Consider the following 23638-nt stretch of genomic DNA (forward strand, 5'->3'; position numbering starts at 1 on the left):
AAGCTGTGGCAGGGCCTCAGGGTCCCTGAAAAAACTGAAGATGAGGCCATGGCCCCCAGAATAAGACAAAAGTGAGTGAAAGATGTAGATCATCTTGAAAGTAGCAAGAATGAATGGGTTTGGGGGCCAGCCCAGTGGCATAGTGGTTCAGTCAGTGTGCTCCACTTTGGTGGCCCGGGGTTCATGGGTTCAGATCCTAGGCACGGACCTACGCACTGCTTAAGTCACACTGTGGCAGGAAGATGGGCGTGGATGTTAGCCCAGGGCCAATCTTCCTCAGCAAAAAGAGGAGGATCGGCATCAGATGTTAGCTCTAATCTTCCTCACCACAAAAAAAAAAGAAAGAAAGAAAGAATGGGTTTGAAAGATGAATGGATCTGTGAAACAGGATCTGACAACCACTCTTTTCGTGATAAACCACAAACAGACTGTGGATATTTTGTTAACAGCCAGTGAAGGAAGCTCAGAAGATTGGAGCTAACTGTTTGTCACCCACTGGAAAGAACAAGTAAATATCAGTATAAAAGATTATGGAAAAGTGAATTCTAAGTCACTAATGATTTCAAAAGTTATTCTGATGATGCAAGTCAGCAGTTTCTGAACTCCATTTGAAAGAGGAATTCTCTTTAGAATTACAGAGATTTCTGATAAAGAGGAAGTGGATGTTGAAGATAAGAAAACTGAAATAGGTATGTCAATGAAGCCTGTGTTGCAGCCCTTCTCAGGACAGGATCACAGATTGAAAAGTGCCACACCAAACATTTTTCTAAAGCAAAGAGTACTGAGGATGAGAATAAAGATATTCTGCCTGTTGTCCCACTAAATAATCTGGATCACCTCACTAAAATACAATCTCGTTAGCCAATTGGAAAAGGATCATCCAGAAACGGTATATTTCCCATTGACATTTATAGCTATTCATTTCCCTCTAAACACTGCTTGAGCTGCATCCCACAGATTTTGAGTAAGTCACATCAAAGACTACATTGGGAAATACAAAGGATCTTAAAGAAGTCCTCCTTTCCCCGGGCACCAGCATTTCCTTTCCTCAAATTACTAGATGAAACACTCAGACTGGAAGAAGCAGATTTGCATAATGCTGTAATCAGTGGGAGACTCCAAAGTAAAGCTGAACATTTGAGAGAATTTCCATTGTATTAATTTTTAATAGATTAAGTGGAAAGTCTGCAGAGAAACAATGGTTGTAAGTGAATATGTGGACCAAAATGGAGTAAGGAAAAGTCGTATTCACTGGAGTTTTGGTCCAAGTCCTATTCTACTGTCTTCTGATGAGATTTCTAAAAATAAGTGCAAGTTAGCAAAGAAAAATATGACTAGAGCTGTGTTCCTGGAATTCAATGCACTTTTTCCAAAACACTGCTTAGAGAGAAAAATATACTTATTTTCAAATACCAGTTAATCAACATAAGGTATATTATAATTGCTATATAATTAAGAATTTTAATATCATATAAATTAGCAAATATACTTGCAGTAGCCTTCATTTAAAGGAGTATTTATTACCTTCCCAGATAGCTCTGATTTATTAAAATTTTAGCTATCTCAGATTTTAAAAAAGCAATAATTTTAAGAAATTGTACATTGCAAGTTAAGAGCATAAATGTCATTATTTTATAACTGAGATATACTCAGAAGGCTGTAAGACTGTTTTCATCTTAACTATGCCTAAACCTCATAGTGCATTCAATTTTCATTCTCTAATGTCAAGATATACTCAAAAGTTAACTTGGCAACTGTGTCTAAGATGTATTTTCATTTCAGAATAAAATTTTGTAGCTTATTAAAATGTCAAAAAATAGTAAAGGAACCTAAGTATGTTAGTATGCTAGGGCTGTTATAACAAAATAGCAAACACTGAGTGGCTTAAACAACAGATATTTTCTCACAATTCTGGAGGCTGGAAGTTTAAGACCAAGATGCCAGCAGGGATGGTTTCTCCTGAGGCCTCTCTCCTCAGCTTGCACATGGCTACCTTCTCCCTGTGTGATCACATGGTCTTTCCTCTGTCTGTGCACGTCCCTGGTGTCTCTTCCTTTTCTTATAAGGACACTGATCATCTTAGATTAGAGTGCCAATTTTATGACCTCATTTAAACTTAATTACCTCTTTAAAGGCCTTATCTGAAAATACAGTCACATTTGAGGTTAGGGCTTGAACATATGAGGTTTTTTTTTTTGGTGGGGGGACACCATTCAGACTATAACATGAGGTTTTATAGCATATGTAGCAGTCAAATATACAAAAACAAAACAGATTGGAAGGTAATTTTTTGGAAACATACTGTGATAGAGTACTTAAATTTTTATGAAATATTTAAATATTTCAAACAAAACGTTCAAAGCTAAAGATCAATATTGCATTCTCTAATGCAAAACACAAACGTATACACACACAAATGCACACATGAGAAAAAACAGCAAAGACGTAAGAGAAGATAAAATGAAATTGTAAAAAGAATTATTTGATTCACCCACAATTTAAGGAGAAAACAGTAGAGGAACAAGGATGAGATAAGTCCAAATCAAATAGCAATATATTATACTTGAACACACACATATCAGTAATTTACATTACTTATAAATAGACTAAGCGCTCCAATTAAAAGGGAGACATTGTAAAAACGGATAAAAAAGTCAAGATTCAGCCATATGTCACATTTAAGAAACATTTTGCAAATATAGACACAAACAGGTTGAAAATGAGACGGTGGACATATGTTTACTATGCATCCATTAAACATAAGAAAGCTGTTGTCGATGTTCTTAAGTGAGGAAAAGTTTAGGAATATGAGGAAGGGCATTTAATATGCTGGAAAGGGTCAGTTAATTAAAAAGACAATGCTAAATGTATATGCATCTTACAACAAAGCTCCCAAGTATATGATGAAAAGAAGCTAAAGGGGCCAGCCACGTGGTGTAGTGGTTAAGTACCCGTGCTCTGCTGCTGGTGGCCTGGGTTTGGATCCTGGGCGCACACGGAAGCACCGCTTGTCAAGCCATGCTGTGGCGGCGTCCCATATAAAGTGAAGGAAGATGAGCACGGATGTTAGCCCAGGGCCAGTCTTCCTCAGCAAAAAGAGGAGGATTGACATGGATGTTAGCTCAGAGCTGATCTTCCCCACCAAAAAAAAAAAAAACACAAAAAGAAAAGAAGCTAGAAAAAGAACAAGTGAACTGATGATAGTAAGAGGAAAAAGGGGAAAAATACATTCATAAATCAATGAAATAGGCAAACAGAGAGAGAATCAACAAATGAAAGACTCACTAAAATGAGAAGTTGTTTCTTCAGAAATATCAATAAAATTCGTGAACCCCTAGCAGAATGATGAAGAAAAAAGGAAAAGAAAAAAACACAGATCGTTAATGTTAGGAATTGAAGAGAAGCCACCACTACATATCTCACAGATATTAAAATGATAACCAGTAGGTCTTTTGAAGAATTCTATGCCAATGAATTTGAAGATGTCTTTGTTGTCAAAGACACCTATGACAACACTCATCCAAGAAGAACAGGTAATCTAAATATTCTTATGTCTATTTAAATATTTAATTCATAAACAACTTCCCACAATGGAACATCAGTCCTAGCTCACTTCATTGATGAATTAAATCAGACATTGAAGGAAGAAAGAATACCAATCTTACATAAGCTTTTTCAGAAAGTAGAGAAGGCGTACAGGATTCCCAACTCGTTTCATGAGGCCACCGCCACCCTGATAGCAAAGCCAGACAATGATATTGCCAAAAAATGAAAAAAGAAAGAAAATTACAGAACAGAAGATTATGATAACAGATGCAAAATTTATTAAAATATTATCAAAACAAATATATCATTACAGGAAAAGGAAAACAGTGTTATCTCATATGAGTTTTATACCAACGATTCAAGAATAGATTATCATTCAAAAATTACTGTGTTTCATAACATTAACAGGTTATTTAATTATTTCATTAGAGGCAGGGAAAGCATTGACAAGGTAAAATACATATTTTTGATTAAATACCGCAGCAAATTATGAATGGAAGGAGATTTTCTCAGCCTGATTAAGGACATCAATGAAAAACTCACAGCTAATACTTTAATGTTAAGTTGGGAAATTAATCTAAATTCATAGATCAATTTCAGGGGAATTGATGTCTTAATAATATTAAATCCCTCAATCCATATATCTCGTGCATTTCTTCAGTTATTTAAATCTTTAATTTATTTCATCACAATTTAACAGCTTAGAGTTTATAATATCCTATATTTGCTCATTAAATTTATACTTCAGTTTGATAATTTTTGAAGCTATTTTAAATTATATTTTTTAAATTTGAGTTTTAATTCCCTATTAATATACAGAAATATAATTTATTTTTGAATATTAACTTTATATTCTGAGACATTGCTTAATTCACTTATTCTATCTTACAGTTTTCTTGTAAATTCTTTCATTTTCTATGAATACAATCTAATCTTCTCAGAATTCAAATAACTATACCTTTTATTTCTTTTTCATGTCTTATTGAACTAACTAATACACCTAGTATAAAATTAAATAAAAGTGAAGTGAATTGACTAGGAAACACCATGAGGAAAATTTCTGGGGTGATGAAAATATTCTGTCTTAATATGTGTTCATGAAAACTGATTGCATAATACTTAATACCTGAGCATTTCACTTTATATAAAGTATACCTCAATTTTTAAAGTCTACAATATGAAAAATTCTAAGTGAATAGAACAGAGAAATTTAAGTTTTGAGTATTTGTTTGCATTTTAAAAGTATTTTTTAATTTGATACTATTTGCACTCTATATCATACATCTATTTCTTTTAAAAGTCAGAGGGAGAAGGCCAAATACCGTATGATTTCCTTCATTAAGTAGTAGATAATAACAACAATAAACAAACACATAGGGACAGAGATTGGATTGGTGGTTACCAGACGGGAAGGGGGGAGGGAGGAGGGTGAAAGGGATAATTCGGTACATGTGTGTGGTGATGGGTTGTAATTAGTATTTTGGTGGTGAACATGATGTAATCTATGCAGAAATAGAAGTACAATGATGTACACCTGAAATTTTTACAATGTTATAAACCAATGTTACTGCAATAAACAAAAAATTAAAAAAAAAAAAAAAGTAATTGAATACTTACTACCATGGTAGATTACAACATTGGCCCCAAATCTTTACTTCTCTGTATTCGTGACCTTTGCCATATAACCTGGTGTTGTCCTTACACTCTGATTCTACACTTGTCTATGTGCCCTGCTTTGGCAAATAGAAGAAGGTGAAAGTTACAGTGTACCAGTTTTATGCCTAGTCCTTAAGAGGATCTGTGTGTTTGCCCTTGTTCTAGTTCATCTTTGAATTCTCATTAGAACTTGTACATGCTAGTCTGTTGGAAGAAGGGAGACATGTGGAGCAGATCTGATCCTTCTAAGCCATTCCAGCCAAGACTAGTCTAGGTTGGTTGAGAACCAGCCAGCCCCAAACATGTCAAGGAGTGGTTAAAGATCAGGTGAAACTTCTAGGTGCCCTCAGCTGAATCCAAACATCATAACAGTAAATGCTTATTATTTTTGTGGTTGATATACCTATTATTGAGTCATTAAATAAGTGAAACACTGCTAATTTGTTTTCTTGATTACAAATAGTTTTCCTTTCCCTACATGATATTGGTTTCCAGAATACTAATGAAAAATGTATTTGAATTATATATCTATTCATACTGCTGACATCTTAACGCCTCTAGCAACTAAAGAACAGAAAAAAGTATATTCTAAGAAAAATTAGGAAAACACAACGTATAAACATAAGTATTAATCATTTAGGACATTCAACAAAACATTCTAATGCTGAGAAATGTGTTTTATATTTTTATTTGGTCTGATATCTCCATTTTCCATTCTATGATATTATAACTAGGCAGTGTATTATTTGGATTTTGATTCCATTCAGCTCTGTAAAATTCTTAATTCTAAAATAACTTATAAGTTAAAAGTGTTGTTCTGAGTATAGACAAGCTCATAGAAAATGAATCGTTTGCCTGTCGTAGGAAAAGATTTGCCTATGAATTTGGCACTGGCTTCAAGAGTAGAAAAGCCCAAATTTACCAAATGCAAGTCAATCCGTGGCCTATGTGAGGACAAGGAAGAGAAACAGACAAAAGAACAAATAATATTTTTAAAGATATATTAACTAGAGAATTCCGGGACTTATAGGACTATTTTTTAAAAGTCACTAGAAAATTACTTTTGATTCACTGTTACTTGTGATATATATCTAAACATTGAATTAAAACAAAATCACCTGACATAAATAATAGAAAGTGTTTGAAGTGCCAATGATGCCAAGGAAGGGGAAAAAGTGCTTTAAAATCTTATATTTAAATACAGTCTCTATTTTATTACGAAGCCCTGGACCATAATTGGCAATAAAGTTAAGAATTTTGAGATGATTTTATCAATCTATTGCCAAAGTCTACCTTTTTCAGGAAAGTTTATGTATCTGTGTTCTATTTCATTTCATAGCCATATTACCATTTATTTATTCAACAGATTTTTGAGCATCTATTACCTATGTGGCACCAATGCTATGTATTGGAGTTTTCAATTAAAAATACAAATTGTTTCTGGATTAATCATCTTAAAATCTGTTTTCAAAAGGTCATTGTATTTTGGGAGGAGTAGAATAATATTGCATACCTCTCAAGTACAATAAAATTAATATATAAAATCCTATCAATTCTGCCCAGAAACTTCTTTGAAATGTCTAAGAATCTAATCAATCCACCATCTTAAATTGAGAAACTGGCTTACTCTGGTAGTAGTCTGTGACATAGCTAATATATTTTCACTGTTTCATACAGAAATAATGTAAATTAATAGTTCCTACTTAACCATAATGCTTTTAAAATGGATTAATGTACATATATATTTGAACATGGCAAAAATAGTTTCTATCATAGGGATTTCCTGTTTATAATACTATGTATACATAAACAAGTGATTGTGGCTATGTTCTAATAAAGCTCTATTTATAAAAACAGTCCATAGGCAGGCCAAATTTGGCCAGGAGGCTGTAATTTGTGGGCCATTGATCTAGAGTGTATTACATATAATTTTCTTTACTCAATTCTTTACAGACTGATACTTGTATGTAATACAGTTAAAGTGAAATACTGGAAAAATGGAATCAAAAATAATAAACACAAGTATGGATTTGTATTTTTAGGGTCATCAAAAAATAAATTATTTTCTCAATTTGTTGTTAACATATGTAAATACTCACTCTCAGTCTCATGCTATCTAGGCAGAGCAGTGACAGTTCTTGGACCAGCACTGATCTGTGGAAAACACTTTGGGAAGCTCTGCTCAGAGCAAAAGGCAGTGACTCACATCTCTCTAACTGAAGTCTATTGTCTCTAGACACCATTGGAGAGGTACTCTTCACATTCTGGGTTAATAGCCTTTTGTTTTTTCAAATATATATATATATATATATATATTTTTTTTTTTTGTGAGGAAGATCAGCCCTGAGCTTACATCCATGCCAATCCTCCTCTTTTTGCTGAGGAAGACTGGCCCTGGGCTAACATCCATGCCCATCTTCCTCCACTTTATGTGGGACGCCGCCACAGCATGGCCTGACAAGCGGTGCATTGCAGCCACCCAGGATCCAGACCCGGGCCACCGGTAGTGGAGCGCTAGCACTTAACCACTACGCCACGGGGCTGGCTCCTCAAATATATATTTTTTAATGAAATATGCTCACAAACTTAGCATGGTCAGTTCATTTTCAGGTAGTGAGTGTTCCATATGCACAGTTATTAAAAAACAGCCTTAGCCCAGAGATTGCAGTGTATCTCTGTCATTCATATATGATCTATAAGCTACTGTTGGTTTGTTTATAAACTTAGATTGATACCATCGTTCATCTTGGCTATCTCTGAATATGTTTTAGTAGTTTGTCCCTATAGTTTAGCTTTTTCCCCAGAACCACGCACACAAATAGTAAACACGATTGTTAATCAATTGGACATCGCATCCTTTTTTTTTCCTTAATAGATACACTAATTAGATAAGTGAATTAAAAAAAAAAAAATCTAAGCACAAAGAATCAAACATTAAAATTCCACTTGCTGTTCATTCCCACCACTTTGTAATTAGATTTGACCTATGTGCTTACCATTCCTGAGTTGGCTGATTGGCCAACTTCTATTATTTTCTTCCTTTTGACCTTCAAAAACTAGGCAGCCTGATTAGTGATAGCTGAAAAGAAGCATTCTCTGCAATTATTTTTTTGTTAATCAAATCATGAGTAATATTCAATTTCTTCTTATGCTAATATCTGGTTGCTTGTTTGAATTGAGTAATTATGTTATGAAATATGTTATTTTCTGGGCAGAATTAATGCAAATGACTTGGTATTATGATGATATAAGAATGAGAAAAGTTGCATTAAAAGGGAAATAAACTCATAACATCAAATTATCTGGAAAAATAAAGTATATTTAATTTTAACATCATTTTCTGTTATGTAAATCTTTATTTAATTTGATTATTTGAAATAAATTCATAATATGTCATAAATTGTTTTAAACAATAATTAAAGAGTAGGCAAGAATTTTACTGAAAAATTTCAAGGTCACTAAAAGGACCACAGAATGGTAATCAGTGAGTTGTATAAGGGTTATGAAAAAGAAGAGTATAACATTACAAGAGACAGCAGACATAATAGTTTTAGTAAATGTATTAGAGAAAAAACATTTAGCAATTATATCAAAATGAAAGTAAAGTAAAACATCTTAGATAATTAAATTTAAAAGAGAATTACTGATGTGAACTCATTCCATTGAAAAGAAACCATTTTGGTTTTGTACATAACTGGGCCTAGAAACTGAGCTAACCTACCTAGTAACAGTATTGTGGAATGATATTAAATGAATTCTAGTGCTCACATTTTCATCAGTAATACTATTTTCCATTAAAAATATGCAGAATCCTTTGAGGGTGCTGCTTCCTTGAATTGGGATGCAGAAAACCTAAGAATCTCTTACATCTTATACTACAGAAATAATACTATATCTTTTAAACATAGAGTTCCCACTGACAAGGTGCAATAACATGACTATCAAAAAGAGAATCATTATGGGGCTGGCCCTGTGGTGTAGTGGTTACGTTTGGCACACTCTGCTTTGGCAGCCTGGGTTTACGGGTCTGGATCCTGGGCGTGGACCTACAACACTCATCAACCATGCTGTGGCAGCAACCCACATACAAACTGGAGGAAGATCGGCACAGATGTTAGCTCAGGGCTCATCTTCCTCAAACAAAAAAAGAGGAAGATTGGCAACAGATGTTAGTTCAGGGCAAATCTTCCTCATGAAAAAAAAAAAAAAGAGAGAGAGGAGAATAATTATAGTAAGCTTTAAAAATTGAATTTGCATATAAGAAGCTTTGAGAACATAAATATTCACAAGTAAATTAATATTAATATAAAATTTACAAAAAACATCATAAATAATTTCAGTAGTAAAGAAGAGTGCCAAAATTAAAAGAGTTCACAATTTTATTAATTGTAATAAATTGGGAAATGTTGAGATATGTGGGTATCCAATTTCGTCTGTTACCTAAATGTCTGTTTATGAAACAAGGGTTGTGGTTTTCACTATCTGTCATAGTGGAGACGGATCCAGAGAATTTCAAGCAAGCCAATCAGTTAATAGGCATTGGGCACTTACCTTCTGTTTTCAAACTAGAAAGTACAATGCTAGAAAGAATGGAATTCAATTAATCCAAAATTATTATAAAAAAATTAATTACCTGTATATTTTCCAACTTCTTCCACAACCACCGAGTTCTAACATTTTTACTGTTGGACTGAAGGTTGGTGCCTTTAGCCAGGCTGACCTAGTATTTCCCTCTTCCTCTCTTTCATGCAGCTCTAGGAGTCTCCAAAACCTATTTGGAAAAAGCAATTGTAGAATATTAACAAACTAGTCTTGTAGCCCCAAGTTGTTTGCCAGGACTGAGGGCTTCATTGTCACCAATACTTATTACTATCCTTTAAAATTATAATTATGTTAAAACATCATCTGTTGCTCTTGGGTGGTTCTTTAGGATCTTGGAGCATTAGCACTCAAAGACATCTTTGCTATCACCTAAGTCAATGTACTTTTCAAAGGTGCTGCTCTAAATGGGAAAATCATAGCAGTGAACCAGTAGGAAAGTAATTCTCTGAGCTATAATCTTGAAAATAGCAATGTTACTTCAAAAGAGCAAGTACTGTGTAGAATTAAGTTCAGCAATAGCTACAGGCCATGGAGGAAAGTCTTCAACTCTGACTAGAACCTTCAATAACAAGAACAAAGATATTGCAGTCTAGTGGCAGCTCCTCAGTCACAACTAGATACTGAATATTTGTAAAAACAATGCCCTCATGCAAATACCGCGTAGCTAGAGTTGGGAAAGTTCTAATAAACAATTATACAGTGAATATTCATATATTTACCAGCCTTTCTACCTAGCTTTTAGTTTTCAGTGGTACTTGTAATTACTTTTGATTGTGACCAGATTTGATTTCTTCAATTCGACATTTTTCTCCATTTCCCTAAAATATAAGAATATGCTTTTTTATGAATAAGAAAACAAGCAATAATATTATTAGAAGATAATCATGTAATTAATCAAGATTTGAGAAACTGCCTTTGAAGACATGTCACAGAAGTATTCTTCACTTGCACTTGAGTAAGAATTGCTTTAATACCTCACTCAAATTTCATATTCTTATTTATTACCTATTATGCTTATAATACTTGGCCAGGGAATATGGAGAATTTTAATGTGTAAAATACTACTTATGTTGACAAGAGACTGACCATATAACAAGGGAGAGAATATATTCATAATGCTGATTTTTTTCTAAGGAGATTTTTTTCTCCGTAGAAAGTCTTTATGCAGAGAGTGGCACCAAACTGGTCTTAAAGAATAAGAGAAACCATGGATGTGAACTTGATTCAGAAAGGAAGGAAAAGAGAGGGAACATCATGAGCAAAAATACCCTAGTTAGAAAGATATCCATGAAACCAACACAGATTTCTCTGGCAGAGGCATGCAAGAAAGATTGGAACACCAGACATCAAGGCAAGATAATGTAAGATTCTTATGATTTGGTGCTAACCATAGACTAAGTAATAATAAGCCTGAAAAGAAATAAGTAAGTGAATAAATAAATAGTTCTGAGTGTGAGTTATCTTCAACATTCAAGAATCAAAGTTTTTTTTTTAAAAAAAACCCAGGAAACAAGAAATAAAACGATGAGGTTATGAAGTGGCTTCTCCAATTGGAAAATGATCTCTATGCACTGTACAACAGGCTTTTATCTTCCCATTGTTCTACTTTCATTAATGAGAATATCATTATAGTGAATTGCCACTTATAAAACAAATCATTTATAATTTTTAAAAAAATAATATGAATATATATTAATAAAATTAATATTAAAAAATACTGAAAAAAGAATATCCAAGGTAGAAGAATCCAAGGGTCAGTTCCTCCCCATTCCTAATTCATCCCCCTGGAAATAGGTACTTACAACTCTTTTTGCTGTGTTCCTCATATATCCACTCATAGTTTTAAATTATATACTTATACCACAATAATGATTTATCATTTTCAAACACCTATTGATTTCCTATTGTGGGAGATGAAGATTTATTTCTCTGACTATGTCATTCCCTTTTCCCTCTCCTTAGAGCTTCAGTTATTGTTAAATCACCACTGGATTAAATCAATATGCAGGGCTTATATTATTTTGATTTTAGGAATATATGTTTACACTTCAGCTACTCAGTGTTCTATTGGTAAATTGCCTTTCATGTACAACATCTTATTTTTAGTTTTTGTATATATTTTTACTGATAGTTCTGCTATATTTCCAAACTAATTCTCTCCACACCCTCCCCAACCTCTCAGTCAGATTTCCACACAGTCAAACATATTATACAATCTGTGGTTTCACTTTGTTTTCTGGAGACTACAGGTAAATGCTGCAATCTCTCGTGCTTACTCGAAGTGCGAGAGGCTGAGTTGTTTGGATGGGAATGCCTGTCCTGGCAACCTGGGGACTCTCTTACTTTCCCTCCTCTGGTGAGTGTCTTTCTTTGAAGATGTTCTGTGTTCTTCTTTCTTCCTTTATTCCTTCATTTGAATTAGCTTAGTTCCCTAAGAAAGGGTACAGGAGAGTATCTTTGTTTCGTTGTGTGTATTGTTTTTGTTTTGCTTTCTTTTCTTGCTTGCTTGTTGAAATATCCGTGCCTAAGAATGTCTTCACTTTGTTTTCCAATTTGTTTGACCATTTGCCTGAGGATAGGAGTCTAGATTGGAAATTATTTTTCTGGGACATTAAGATAATTTTATGTCCTTTGAAATGAGAATCAACTCCTTCCTTATGCATTTATATCTTCCATTTTCTATTATTATTTTCTTTTCTACCCAAATGTCCATCAATCGATGAATAGATAAATGAAATATGGTATATCCAAAAAATAGAACATTATTATTTTGCTCTTTCCTCATCCTTTAACTCTTTCTTCTTTTATTGATATCTCTGTTAATTATTTAAATCAGTGATGGCAGGGTGTTAGAAATTGGCAAGATCAGCACACATGAATGGCTTGTCCAGCATAATTTAAGTGACCTTTAGTGATAACCTGAGGACATTTATTACAAATTGGTATATGAATAAGAGACAATTGTACCATAATACCATATTATTTCACACCTACTAGAATGGCTATAAGCAAAAAGACAGATAACAACATGTGTTGGTGAGAATGTGAGAAACCAGCACCCTCATACTTGCCTGGTGGGAATGTAAAATGGTAAACTCACTTTGGAAAAGTCTGGAAGTTTCTCAAATAGTTAAACATAGAATTACCATATGACCCCGCAATTCTTCTCCTAGATATATACCCTAATAATAAAAACATATGTATACAAAGTTCATAGCAGCATTATTCATAGAAGCCAAAAAATGTAAACAAACCAAATGTCCATCAACTGATGAATGGAAAAATAAAATATGGCATCGCCGTACAATGGAATATAATTTGTCGATAAAAAGGAATGAAGTACTGATATAAACGCAAAGATATGAATGAAAACTGAAAACATTGTGCTAAATGAAGGGAGTTGGTCACAAAAGACCACATATTGTATGATTTCAGTTATATAAAATGTCCAAATTGGCAAGACTAGAAAGTAGATTGGTGGTTACCTAGGACTGGGGGTTGGGGTGGGGTGTATGGGAAAGTGGTGACTGCTAATTAATATAGAATTTGCCTTCTGGGTAATGAAAATATTCTAAAATGGATTTGGGTGATGATTGCATAAATCTATGAATATACTAAAAAATGTTGAGTTATGTACTTTAAATGAATTATATGATATGTGAATTATACTTCAATTATATATATATAAAACATATATATAGCATATATATATACATATATAACAATTGGGATATGGTTTAATTATCGAGATACATGTGAAAATCATTATTCATTGAGATATACCCAAACTTCCTTGGAAATAACAGCTTTATGTAATCTTGCATTCCTTTTTCTGAATTTGACAAATTGTATTACCTTGGATAAAAATCAGTTAAGTGTATCAGAAATGACCTATTTGTTATATTTGTGTATAATAAGTCAAATTAATAAGCTCACTTTTACACTCAAACATATGCCAGAACTGACCTTTCCTTCTGAGTTGCCAATTTAAGCAAAAAATATCATTTTATTACTGGAATTCTGTGCAGTAATTGGACGAAACTTCTCAACTTGATTGTACCTAGAAATGATCTGTCACTATATCATCACATCATGAACACTGTCTCTGATAAAAGTGACTCATCTGAACCACTATACAGCAATTTTTACATTCAAATAACTTATGAAATTTCCAGTGGCCCTCTATCCCAAAGTGTGGTTGTCGGCACCACAAAATAATTGCAATTCGCTGCAAGATAATAAGCAGTGGGAGCATTTAAGAAACTTTTAGATTAGCATAATTAAAACAATTTTATTCAAAGTCTAGCTAGAATTTAAGAACATTGCTCTACTAACTTAATTGTCCTGCCATTATAGTGTTTTTACCATTCAATATAGATTAACATAATTCTGATTTTTTTGTTAGTGCTGTTGAGCGCATTCTGACTCCTAGTGACCCTGTGTACAGCAGAGTGGAACCCTGCCTGCTCCTTTTGTGCCATCCTCTCATCTGTCAGCTCTATAGCAGACAATGTTCCGCTGCTGTTCATAGGGTTTTCTTGCCCAATTGTTTTGGAAGTGAGTGGCCAGGTCCTTCTTCCTAGCCTGTCTTCGTCTAGAAGCTCCACTGAAACCTGTCCACCGTGGGTGACACTGCTGGTATTTGAAATACCAGTGTCACAGCTTTCAGCATCACAGCAACACACAGCTGCTGTAGTATGACAACCAACAGATGGGGAATGTGGTTCCCTGACCAGAAATGAACCCCGCCACAGCAGTGAGAGAGCCAAATCTTAACCGCTAGCCCACCAGGGTTGGCTATAATTCTAGTATTTTGTCCTAATAATTGTGAGCTACATTCTTTCATAAATCACAAAAGCACCTTTTGTGTTTCTGTTTCCTCCCTCTATCTATAAAGAAAACAAAGTAATTAGTTTGAATCAAGTGAAAAACATCCATTTCTGTTTCTCATAGCCTTCAAAACTGGATTTATTTCTCAGAGTGAAATTATACGTTTAGAATTATTAGGGTCATGATGAATAAATTGGCAATGATACAACCATTGTATAACATGAAAAGAACTTCTTCACTTCTGAATGTTTTTTAATGTGGTGTGTAAATAACTTAGCCTAGATATTCTGTAAGTTGGGGTGAACAGTTTATATACACATAAATTTCAATTTTTTAGTGTAAAATTTAATGATAAAGTACATGGGCATGGACTTTCATATTATTTCATAATGTTTATGGGAATACAGATGATCCTATTCCATGGAATCTGCTTTTGAAGTAAAAAATTGAGAGAGGGGAGTGTTATGGGCTGCACTGTGCCCTCCCACCAAACTCATATGTTGAAGACTTAAGCACTAGTACCTCAGAATGTGATTGTATTTGAAGACAGGGCATTTAAAGAGGTGATTAAGTGAAAACTAGGCCAGGGTGGGCCCTAATCCAATATGATTGGTGTTTTTATGAGAAGAGGATATTAGGACCCACACAGAGGAACAAGGGATGCAGGCACAGAGAAAGACCATGTGAAGACACAGCGAGAAGGTGGCATCTGCAAACCAAGGAGATAGACCTCCAAAGAAACTAAACCTGTCAACACTGTGATCTTGGACTTCCAGCCTCCAGAACTGTTAGGAAAAAAAAATTTCTGTTGTTTAAGCCACCCGGCTGTCATATTTTGTTGCGGCAGCCCTACAGAACTAATACAGGAGGTGTTTGCCAAGAAGTCACAACATAGTTCTGTCAGGTTTAAATACCTAAAGTTTAGTGCATTTACCTGTGTGTAGGAGAGCATGGTGTCTGAATTTTTCCTTTAAAATGTCATCTATGTTGCAATATTTTACATACTCTCATCATATACCTTATTTATTTAAGATGCTGTCTATTAACACTCAGCCTCTATTCCTGCTCCCTTCTAACAATCACTCTTATATTACTGAGGATTAAAGAAACATTAAAATCTACATTTTACACACTTGCATGTAGCCAGAGGACTGGGCATAATTCAAATTCTTTCTTCTTGATGCAATTGTCTGAAATTTGGAAGGCAAAAGGACAGAGAAGGGGACATTTCAGTAGCAGTGTCAATTTACAGGTAATCTTACAGTTGCACCAGGCAGAGCCTATGCCTCCTGGTCTAGTCGCAAGCTTCATGAGTGTGGGTGGCTCTGTGTTGATAGCAGTGGCATGAATGACAACAGTAGTTTCTTGGCCTGGGTCATGGCAGCAATAGTGTGTTGTTATGGACAATGGACCTGACTTCCATTCCTCTAGCCGCACAAGTGATTTGGCAAATGTGCAATTCCCTGTGTTAAATCAATTTCTGCTTAAATACCTAGAATGCACCAAATCCTGAATTTGTTATGTAATTTTCTGTTTAATGTAAAAGGAATTTTTACCAGCAAAGGATTGAAGAAAACCTACAAAACTGTAGCCCTCTCAGGCTAAATTGGGAGAAGACAAAGAATATTTCAGCAGCTTCTACCAGATACTTTGAGCCTTCCCTGAACTGAGGATTGAATACCTCCTGGTTTCCTATGCTATTAAACATGCAAAATGTTTTCTGAGTCAGTGCCAAGTACAGAGAGAAAAAGTAAATGGACTAGGTTAAGACTGAAAAAGATATAGAAATGAACAGTGGATAATGTATTGTTTGATAATAAAATGAACAAAATAACACTAACAGTGACTACAGCAATATGAATTTGCTGTATTGCTTACCTAGCAAGGATCAGTTTATGAACAGCTAATATTTGTGTGTAAGAAAATTCCCATCCTAGGATGTGTTATTGCTTGTTACTCCTGCCCAGGTGAAATTTCATGCATGGGAACTCCTGTTCCTGTTAGAGTTTCCAAGACAAAGAATTTAGGAAACTAGTAGACATCCACTGCATGCCAGAGCATCCCCTTCAAAGTAAAGGGTAAGTATTGCATCTTAGAGTTTCTACAGCCAAGAAAAAAGTATAATTCTTGGCAGGACTCTTCAAGTTTTGGAAACATCACAGTCCACACTTGACAATACTGCTCCAACCAATTTATCATGTGACACATAAGGCTTCTAGTTTTGAGTCGGTGGAAGAACATTAAAGAGCTCATGTCTAGCTTGCAATATAAGCAGTCCTGCTGCTTAGACTATATGACCTAACAGATCCTATGGTTCTAGAGGTATCTGTCATAGACAATGGGTGGATTCTCTGGCAAACCCAATAAGAGAGATGCAATGCATATCTCCAGTTTAGGAGCAAGGGCATTCTATCTACGATTGAGCAGTCAACACCATTCACAACAGCTCCTGGAATGGTTTTGGACCCTGTTGAAAACCCAAATGCTGAACCATGGAACATTAAGAGACCATATAGCCAAAATTTCCCATCATAGGGTAATTATTATCAAACCACCAAAATTGGAAAGTGACTGTATTAGTGACAACTAAATAGTACCCCATCAGTGAAAGGAGAAATCCTTCTAGTAATGTTTACTTTTTCATTCACAGTATGTGGAAAGGGAAGTTGTATGAGTTAAAAATATATGTGAGTTCATGAGTGGCAAAGGGCATGGCTAGTTGGTCAGGTGCTTGAAAGTAGCAAGTCTAGAAATGTGATGAAAAGGAGTTCTGGAGGAGAGGCATGTGGGTGGTGTAATGGGAGTAGATACAAAATGTGAGAATGTTTGCATCATATATTAATGTCCATCAGTAATCACCATCTGTAGAAGAGGTAATAAACAACCCAGTGGGCAGGATGACTCAGCCAGGAGGTATCAGTCAGCCTCTATCTTCAGACACACCATTGCTTTCACAATGCACCATGCAGTAGTTAGAGATGGAGGCTATAAATGGACCAATGGCATGAATTACCTCTCAACAAGGATTGTCTAGCTACTGCTACTGCTGGATATCTGACCTATCTAGAAGAGAATAATATAGAATCCTTTAAAGAGTTCTGTAAGTCACTTAGCCACCACAAACCAAACCATCCAGAGGCTACTAGCTAGACAGAGTGTTAAGTACCTGACTTCGTAAATTAAAACTTTGTTCATTACTATGCATCCTAGAGAGCTGGATTGAAGAGGCAGGAAACCAAACATGGGGACAAGTCACAGAAAAATAAATCTCAAGCAAAATGAGCAGTAAGACAAATATTGCAAACAGCATTAGAAAATTCCATTGCATGAGCAACTAGTTAATTCAGTAACTATTCATCATTCGTAATTCATATATACATAAAATAATCAGAGATAAAAGAAAGATTGTCATCTTTACAATAAGAGCAAAAATTCATTTACAAGAGGAGATGACTATATAAAGGGACAATTAAAGGGTTTGTTGTGAAAAATATATGTTTTCTAAGCCTAAGTCGACAAAAGAGAAAATCCACTGAAGAGGGAATTAGAAAAATTTTGTCTCAGAATTGAGATGACAATCTCGAATGGAATTCAAAGAAATAAAGAGGGAAAAACTAAAAAAGAGAAGTTAAGAACATACAAAATAACTTGAAAAAAGCCAATGTATTGTTTATAAGGAGTTCCAGAAGGCAGAAATAAATAAAATGAGAAATGCAAAATATTTTGTAGGAAGAAAAACGAACCCAGAGGAAAGTAGCCAAAAAGCTATGGTAAGAGGGAAAAAAAGAAAAATTTAAATATGCTAAGTCTAAATGAATAATGATATAAAAATGAAACCATATAGTCTGTTTGAAAATAAAGAGGTGAAGAAAGATACATATGAAATATTATAATAAAAATCAGATATAACATATCAAAATAAGGAACTTAATGTAGTAGAGATATTGATTAAAGGATAAAATGAACAAGAGCATGATAAACTTGTAGACACCTAAAAATATAGGCCTCAGAATTATAAAGTAAAAAATGATAAAATTACAAGGAAATCCACAATCAAATTGGAAGATTTTAACACACCTGAGTAACTTATAAATCAAACGGTCAAAAAGTTAAAATATTGATTTAATTATCATAAATAATAGTATAAATACAAAGTTTAAAAATTGACTAAGTGCTCTGCTACAAGAGAATTATCAAAACATCACAAGAAATATATGAAATACAGGCTAAATTGTTAAAATTCATTTAATAAAATTAGAAATTAACAATAAAAATGCATATACACAAACACAAACACATAAAACTTACCATTGGACATGAAACAACTTCTAATCAATGATGCAAATAAGACACAATGAAAATCATGAATGAAGTAGATAATATCATGCAGAATTTCAAATAGTTATAATGACATTTGAAGTTATAAACTCAAAATTTAAACATTACATAAAAGTGACATGCACTGAATATATGGCAAGAAAAGAAATTGAGACACCAGAAAAAGAGATAGAAGATTGATCAAAGTCAGAGGAGAGGAAAAAAGCATCAGGTGTCAAAAAAGTGTATAAAGGAGAGAATAATCAGCTAATGAAATGCTATTCGTAGGATAAATGAATTGAGATCTTATGCTTAAATTTAATATAGTGGAAGTCATTGATATCTTGAAAAGAGAGATATGGGATTGGAGAGGAAGATTAACTGGAATGGATTTGAGAGGATGAGAGAAGAATCAAGACTATATTTTCTACCACTTTGAGTTTAGCTGAAAAAAGAAGAAAATAAATGAAAGTGTAGCTAGAGGAAGAAATAGGATCTAATTAATGTTTTGTTGTTTTAACATGGGAGAAATGTTAAAATGTGTGTATGCTGACAAGAAGGATCCTGTAGATGCCTAAACTTTGGTAATATAAATGACAGATCAGAAAATGCTGATGCAATGTTCTTGGGTAAGAGAGAGGACATGGGATGCAGTACAAAAATGGGGAGTGTGACTTCAAAAGGAGAAAGAATAGATTATTGAAATTAACCAGTTATATCCCTCAAATGTCTTTACTCCTTTGAAAAAATAAATTAAATATGCAACTTCATAAAAGTCGTATATGTTGAGCCATATAAATCTATTTTGAGATAGGAATTTCAATATAAAATAATCTCAAAGTAGAAAATGTAAACATTATAGACAATTAGAAACATACGTATTTTACTTGGAAAAGCAAAACTAAGCACTGGGCCTATGTTTGTAAAGTTGTTAAAATTAGTCAATTTATACTGATTCTCTTTATTCATTTAATTAACATGGTGAATTTTGAGGATCAATTTTGATTTGTAATTTAAATATTCAAAATCTCCTGAGCAGCTTAAAGGAAAAGCTCAATGTAAACCCAAAATAGTCTCAGTGAGCCTTATTAATTATGAAATAATCCCATTCTCTTTAAAGTGTTCAATGCCAGGAGGTACTGGCTAATAAAGTACAGTAATTAATTTAAACATTTAAAATAATGTTTCTTTTTCAATAAAAATGGCAAAATTTGTTGTTTCATAACTCTATAAAATCTATGCTATCTGATATAGATAGGCCTAAGGATGTTTACTTTTCAGGGTATTAGGGGAATATTATTATTACACTATTTTGTCAAGATTAGTTCCAGGAACCCAAATAATTCATAACAAAACTCATGAACTTATTTTATACCCACTCACCAGACATTAAACCTAGGAACTTCCATTCAAAAATACACCCTCAAGGAGAAATAATGACAATCCAATAGTAATAATAGGATCACCAAATGATTGAAGTTCTCTTTGGAAGAATTCTTGTTAATAACTGCAAAAAAAAATAGACAGAACATCACTAATTTATTTATCCAAAGGAAACAATGAAGCCGATAGTCATCAGCAGAAACTAATGTCAATGAATAAAAGGTCCATGGGAGTTGGTGATGGAGGAATTAGACACCATGATCAGCATTACGAAAAAGAGAACAACCAGACATTAGTCACCTTAAGCTTTCATTCAATAATAATTACAAAGCACCACCCACCAAGTGCTCTTGCCTAAACAAGTGATCAAAATCTCATCCAGCTTTTAAATTGAATTATCAGCTTATAGAATATAAAGGGATAGAGCAGTAGTGGCCAAAATGACTACCCAGTGTATTGTTTTGTGTAATCTGCAAGCTAAAAAGAGAATTTTACATTTTTAAATGGTTGAAAAAATTAAAAGAAAAATAACATTTTATGACGTGAAAATTATAGGAAATTCAAATGCTGGCGTTCATAAATACAGTTCATTAGAACACAACTCTACTCATTCAAGTACTATCTACATCTGTTTCATGCAACAAAGGCAGAGTCAGGCCTACAAAGCCTAAAATGCTTATTAGCTGGTTATCTCACCTGAAAGAAACAATCAATCGAATGTAAAATGGGGGTATTCTACAAGACAAATGACTTGGTTTCTCAAAAGGAAATAAATGTATATAAAATAAATGAATATATAGAAAAATGAAATGAAGTTTTGTTTTGTAAGAGACTTATAAGACAAAAAGCAATTGCAATGTGTGGCATATTTGGATCCTGATTTACACCAATGGATTCTTTAAAAAAAAGACAATTTTGAGACAAACAAGCACATTTATTTTGGGTAGTGGATGACAAAGAAATATCGCAAATTTCTTGGGTGTGATAATCACAAGCTATAATTTAATATTAAAAAAACTGTAAAAAAATAAAACAGAAACATTTAGAGATCTATAATAAAATATTTCTGGTGGAAAAGGCATGATGTCTAGGATTTGCTTTAAATATCTAGTCCAAGATGAAAAATAAATGAATAAAAGTAGAAGAAGGGAGGAAGATGAAAAAATTTTGAAAAATATTAGTTGATTATTCTTGAGGCTGGGAGCTGAATCCATTAAGCTATTTACTCTCTTCTTTTGTATGTACTTTAAGTTTTCCATAATAATAATAAAATTTATATATACATGCCTTCAATTGAACTAACATGGGATTGAAAGAAATAGGATCTTTCCTTATCTTATAGTGTTTAAAAATCTGTTTCAGTCAGAACTTCACAATTTTACTATTTTTCTCTATTTGTTACTGGGGGTTTTTATGAATGATTTATTTTTCTTTCTAGGTACTTAAGAATAACAATGTCAATAGTAGATATCGACAAGGCAATTTAGTCCATCTGACAAAGATATGCGGATGCCTACTCTGTTCTATAAACTGCCAAAAGCTGGAAATTATAGTTTGTATAAAATATAAACTCTTCATGGGTTTTATTTCCTTTGGTACTTCTACTTGTGAACGCCAGCAACAACCAACAAAATTGGATTGCTGGCACTTTTTGCTTTATTTATGATTCCTTAAATTCACTTCAAATTCCACTTCACGACCGCTCATATCTGATGTCTTGCCATTTACACACTGCATGATGATTTTAAATGCTACTCTCAAAATCTAGAGCCTTATACTGTTTCTCCAACACTAACCTTGAATTCTTCCAACCCAATAAAATTGATTTAACATAAAATCAATTAATCTTCTCGGTCCCTGGTACTTCTCACTAAGTTTGCTTAACTCCTGTGAACAGAAATCAGGAAGCCTTCCTATTCATAAATAACGGTTTAAATCTACATAGTTTTTCTGAGGAGAGAATCAACAAATGCAAATTCCTATAAAGCTTGGAAGCACCATTTGATATACATTTTATAATAGTATGACCATGTTATATCGCTTAATGAGTCCAGTAATCTGTTTTTAAGATGATGATCTACAACATAAGAAATGAACTAATAATAATTACCAAAGAAATACTATTATGAAATTTGCAATTTATAGAGAATAACATCATATGTGAAAAGGCTGAACTTCTCTTGGCAATGTAGGTACACTTTAGTTTATCTATGTCATAAAATAACAATTAAATTCTCAATTATTTTATCAGTTACAGATATCCATGCATAGGAACTCATACTGGCTCGTATAATTAAGTTATAGGTAAAATTCAATCACCTGCAAATTTATTTGGTTCGCTTCTGCCTCCAAGTTAGAAACGCAGCAAACATCACCTGCTTTCACATCAACAAAAGTTAGAAATGCAGAAAACATCACCTGCTTCGACATCAACAAACTCCATTAGCCTTTCCGTTACATGGTGGTGCCACTCAATACAAATCTGCTTCCTATGGCTCACCCATTCTGTGATTTATCATAAAAGTCAACCAGACTCCATAATTCCTTACTTGCCACTTGAGAAAGCTCTGTTTAAAATATTAGTAAACCTAATATTAAATACTAGTAGTTCTATTTATCTATATTGCATTCAGGTTTATGCCCAAACGCCAAATCCTGACAAAAGACTTCAGTGATGACTTGATCTAAAATAGCATATTTTTTTGGTAAAATTATTAAACAATTACCCACTTTCTTTGATTTATGTGTCCACAAATCACTTGTATGACATCATGTTATATAACCTAACATTTATTTGTTTATCACCTCTGTTCTCCACTAGAGAAAGGTCATTCAACAAGGGAAGGGGCTTTTTCAGCTTTTTGAACTGTTCTATCTCCTTTATCACAAAAGTGACTGGTGCATAGTAGGGGCTGTAAAAACATTTGTTGAATGAACAAATGAAGGAACCACTGAAGAGAGAGAAAATTCTGTCTGGTAACTTTGGATGACTCTATGATATAAAAATCTGCTTTCATTTTGTTGATCACAGTTTAAGATCAGAGATTATCCTTGGGAAAATAAGAAGTACTCCCACAAAAGGAAAAGCATAAATTATATTGAGAAAGAGAGCAAAACCTGATCTTTAACTAAATATAGTAACAGAGAAAGAATTTGGAGAGTGGGAGGATACATAATATCATTGGCAGATATTCATACACATATAGAGAAGTGAAATAGAATAGGTAGCATATTCACAATTAAAAATGAAAATTCTTCTTATGAAGAATCCATTCAAACATTATAATGCAAATAATCAATTAAC

At 33.6% G+C, this 23638-nt stretch overlaps 1 pseudogene; it reads left to right on the plus strand.

Annotated features, from left to right (window-relative positions):
• Window positions 1-354: 354 nt before the first annotated feature.
• On the plus strand, window positions 355-1161 carry LOC131418951 (UBX domain-containing protein 2A-like; annotated as a pseudogene).
• The last annotated feature ends 22477 nt before the right edge of the window (window positions 1162-23638 follow it).

The sequence above is a fragment of the Diceros bicornis genome, chromosome 20 (assembly GCF_020826845.1).
Source record: "Diceros bicornis minor isolate mBicDic1 chromosome 20, mDicBic1.mat.cur, whole genome shotgun sequence".
NCBI classification, from domain to species: domain Eukaryota; kingdom Metazoa; phylum Chordata; class Mammalia; order Perissodactyla; family Rhinocerotidae; genus Diceros; species Diceros bicornis.